This window comes from Crassostrea angulata, chromosome 7, assembly GCF_025612915.1.
Source record: "Crassostrea angulata isolate pt1a10 chromosome 7, ASM2561291v2, whole genome shotgun sequence".
In the NCBI taxonomy this organism is placed as follows: domain Eukaryota; kingdom Metazoa; phylum Mollusca; class Bivalvia; order Ostreida; family Ostreidae; genus Magallana; species Magallana angulata.
Window position 1 is genome coordinate 21,297,724 of NC_069117.1, and position 5,310 is coordinate 21,303,033.

A 5,310-nucleotide genomic window follows, 5' to 3' on the forward strand; every position below is an offset into this window, starting at 1 on the left:
TTATTTCTATCAGTCTTCATCGAAAAGTACTTTGAATATAGTCCAGAACTTTATTTTATGTGCACTTCAAAACAATTTTTATGTTATGTATTTTAAAAGCTCTGTGTATTTTATTAAAAGTTTATACAGAACCCTATTGGAGAAAAACAGATGATGTTGAAAATGCTGCAACAATTGGTTCTGTATATAGAAGAATGTTCGATTAATTCATTTTTTCCATATTTAATTTTAAAGAAAAAATTCATTGCTGTATGGCCCATTCTTACCATGTATTGATTTAAAAGACATTTTGTGTGAAAGTTTTAATGATTATATCACCTATTTCATCATAAAAAAGTTTTGTTCTGTTTGTAAAGTTGAAATGGGACAAACTTTTCAATTCTTTTTTACAACCATCAGGTCAGTTTTTTAATCCATCAAATGTTGTACTAAAGAAATGTAAATCTTGTCCTACAAGCAATGTATCTGTGGAAAGACTAATCGGTCAATTGAACAAGAAAATCACTGATCTACTACATGTTTTTAACCTACAAAGTACATGTTTTATATAATGATAATAAAACAGGTAACCAATGACGAAGGAGAAAACATTGAGTGGAATGGTCAAATAATTGAGTACAAGAATATATATTTAATTTATAATTGTTCAATTTCAAAATTGAAATGAATACTTATTTTACTAAAACTAATACAAGTTTAAAAAAGGGGGTCTGGTACAAAGTTGCAGAGTATATTACCAAAATAACATCTTTATTAACTACTTATAAGCTAGTAAGAATTATAAATGAAAACCACATTTAATATATTAAGTCGATATTCGGGCTATGTTTCCCGAATCATTAAGCGTGAAACATGTCCAGATTTAGAAGAGACATTGATTAATATCGTCGATTATTAGAAATTCTTATATAAAATCTAATGATTTAATAATGTAATATAAATTTCTGCAGATCTATAACACTACCAAAAATATTTGGGCTGAAAAACTACATGTTTACTCGAGATATCTAGAGAACATGCTACATATCGCTAGATCATGTTTAGCAAATTAGCTACGTTTTATATTTATATTAAGAAACATAAATTTGCTTTTACTTATCGTCTGATTTTTTAATGATTCATGTATGTTACTGGATAAAGCTAAATTACAAAACTTTAAAACATTTGTGATGTGTTTCCGTTAAAGGTAAGGGGAACTCTGCAACCACATACATGTAACACCGCAAATTATAAATATATCCTAGAGCATGGGGATAGAGATAAAGAACTTATTTTGAATTCAAAGTGGTTTTAAGATACTTGCATCATATTTACTTTCATAAAAGTTATATGTTTTTATTAATAATTCATGCCCTGATTTACCACAAAACAAGATGGTGTATGCCAAAATAAAATGCATTTTCCTCTAAAATGTCAAGTCGCGATGGTATGTTCCCCCTAGCGGTGCCCTTGTTAACAATTGATCAACAAATAAACTTGAATTTACAGCGAACCGTTCGCGCATGTACCAATTCGTTGTGGTATCCGTTGCCAAGTGTTTTGCTAACGCTGAGGGTATTAAAATGGATGGTTTGTGGTCCATTTCATCAATACTCCCTAGGAATGCGATGGAAGAAGTTTTTCTTCTCGCACTCAAGTTACAGTACAACAGCAAAGGCAGAGGTTGGAAGGAGCACTACTTTGGCCATGTCTTGGTACCTTTATATAGTTCTTGGATTTGTTGATACATATATATGGAGAGCTTGATGAGATGTTCAGTGACCATTAACTTTTAAACAGTTTACTACGATCAGAAAACAAAAGCATGTTGGTTCGTAGAAGATAAGAAACACACTTATTCTAAAGAAAACATCATTTATAACCAAGCAAAATTTTATTCATAGCAAAACAATTATAAAGCCCCTGTGTCAAAATGTAAAGGAAAAATTTGAAATATGTTATTACATGTAATAATATTGTGGGTAGACAGGAAGCGTTCTCATTTTATTTTAGGTTGCAATGCTATGAACACACGGGACAATAACAGCTAAGTGGTTTTTTAAGCTAGTGGAAAGTAATGTATAGAATAAAATCCAAAAAACCATGTTAAAGCTGTGGGAAACTGCTTTGTCCACTCGTTACGATATTGATCTTAAGAAGCTAATTTTTCTTTTATTCCCTCGCCTCCCTTTCTTCTCTCGTTGATAATGCCTTAATGTTAATAAAAAGGATAGTCTATCGAGCAATGTGAAACTGTTTCCTATTCAGTGATTTTTCTACATTTTTTAAAAGGGTCCTGTGGCTATTGATTTGGGAAAAATCATCGACATTTTGATCACATTGGGAAAAACAGTATCAGTATAAATATTGTAGCCAAGATGAAAATCAATTGGAAATTAAAATAAAATGAACAGAAGCAAATACAAATATGATGCTTTCTTTTTTTCTAAGGGTAGCCCCTTTTTTCTTAATTTTCTTAATGTAATACTTCGAATTATGCGACATTACGCCACATTGCCTCACAAATCACGTTTTCATCATTGTTTAAAAAGCGCTTGAAAGGTCTATATATATAATGGCTTATATTGGAGCGCTTGACCGACGAAGAATAAATGGAGGCTTGCCAAGTTGTACGAAAAAAATTCGGGTCGTCAGTATCGATGTGCAAAATTTTTTTAAAAATTTCTATCGATTGAATTGGGGAAAAAATGTTGATAAATTTGGGAAAAATTCGATAATTTTTGCTAGGGGAAAGGGCCGATATTCGGACCCAAATTTAGTGTAGAAAAATCACTGCCATTTGAAGTAAATTTTAAAAAGAATAATGGTGACGATTTATAAATAGAAGTTCGTTATTTTACGCCTGCGAGCAAAACGTACAAAGATGATCAATTAAAAGGTTTCGATTGAAGAAAAAGTGCAGTTCGACTCCCTTTAATTATTGAAAAGAAAAGGCAATTTTGTAGGCATAACTAGATTCTTAACAGCTAATAATGTTTAACTTTAATTGCACTGTGTCCTCTCGTCCAGTATAATTCTTGTCAACATTTGGCCCATAACTTCATACAATCAATTGCACCTTTGACTCTTCGTTCATCGTCTAGAACAAAGTACTTATTTCTGTTATTTAAATTATTTATTGTGTACTAATTCTAATAAGCCACATAAGGTTGAATGATAACAGGCGCTTTGATTGGATTGTTTTAAAGTACTTACTAAGTGGTAAGATCTTTGTTCATCGTATGAAAGGTTAATTTAATGAATGTGCCTAATATCTAGATCGAAACAAATTAAAACAAAGAGGTATAGCGCACTTTTGCAAACATCGGACGGACTTATTTAATATTACACAATATTTCGTTAAAAATATATCTAGATAAATGCAAATAATTTATCAGGTTTTACGATTCCTATTTTTGGTAAAACATTGTGCCGGATAACTCTCCCAGTGCCAAGGTGGCATTTTTACACCCATCTAAGCTGCATGTATCGAAAAATTCTAATGTGCCATATACAATGTAATAGACCGTTGCTTAGAGAGTTGAAAAGCACATTTGTTATTAATGCATCTCGCCTGTCAGGTGAGATATTTACCTTTCAAAAATTTCTTTTAGGAAAATAATCTTTCCTATAGGAAAAACAATTTAATTTTCCTGTAGGGTTTTAGGCATTTCCTACCGGAATTATTTTCTTATAGGAATTTAAATTCCGATAGGATTTGAACAAAACTCCCAAAGGATTTTAAAATCCGATAGGAAACCTTAATATCCTATAGGAAAACTACCTGTCTAAATCAAATTCCTGTAGGAAATACTTATCTCTTCTAAGAACTATAATTTTTATAGATCTTTAAAATATCCTATAGGATTTTTAATATTTTCCTTTAGAAAACTTGTATTTTCTGTACGAATTATCATTTTCCTTTAGAATGAAAAATGACAATAACAGACTGTCGGCCATCTCAATATAATATTACTATTTACAAGCAAAGGATATTACAAGTGGTTATATACTCTCAAGACAATGGTCTGTCATTTGGTATCAATGTGGTTGTTTCATGTGTCAATTGCAAAGTTAAATGAAAGTAAGTTGTTAAACTTATCAATCACACATATAATTGCGTTTTTTCCTTGTAAGTTTTTCTGCGGGACTGAACAAGTTTACGTTTGATCTTAATTTAAATAACATTTACAAGTATATCGAATGAATGCTCTTGGTATATAACGCTTAATGGACTTAATACTTTGCAAAAAGACACGAAAATGTTGCGACGACAGATCGTGATAGTTTTTGTTCTCTATAATTCTCAAGTGGGGACTTCTCTACCATTAAATTTGTTTTACCCGTTTGGTTCTACGGAAGGTGATACTAGTATGGAAGTTGTTGATGATGGTTCAACATCTAGTATACCACTGCCTGTTCAGTTTCCCTTTTTTGGTTCAAATTACAGTTCGATTTTTGTAAGTAAAACATTTTATTAAAAGCATTATAAATGTTTTAGAAATGTCAATAAGAATTTCAAAACAATCTTTGGTAACTGAGCATTAAGTCAAACTAGATTTCTGTTGCATTCTTCTTAAATGACCTTCATAATGTTTCAATGTAAGATTTTTTCTATTTCTCATTCGAATCCGCGAACTGTATTCTAAAATATCATGAGAGCAACATGTACTTCCTAAGGTTTATCCACAAGTACATGTATTATTTAGCAGGCTTAATTTTGAAGTCTTTTTTTCTCGAATGATTCTGCTCCGTTTGATTTTAAGCTGATTAAACTTAAACACGCGGTAGAATCACTAATGGCCATTTATTAGCAAAATGACGATTAGCTTTTTAATATTGACAATACATAAAAATCTACGATAAATTAGAAACACGTGCTTAAACTAAAACAGTTCAAATTGTATACCTGAAATTCAAAAGTACGGGTGCTTAATGCATAACTATCCAATCTACATGAAAGTTCTAACTTTCACATTTCATTATTTTCGTAACCCAAGTTCAGTTTAGTTACTAGGCATTTTTTATCGATGCACAAATATGTGTCTTAGTACAAAAAGTATCTTTTGATTAAAAATGAATAGTATAAAATCAGACGAGGAAATTTATGAACCAGAACTGAACGGTTATTCGTAAGTAACATAACCCTAGAAATAGAACTATTAATTGCATTTAATTGTAGTAGCGCTGATGGGGGTTTTTTTTTGGGGGGGGGGTTATTTTATTTTTTATTTTTTTTGGTTTTCAAGTTAATACTTAGTAGACGATCCATCTTATACTTTTGAAAACGTTTTCAATACGCAAATAAATTTGTTTGTTCACAGAGACAAT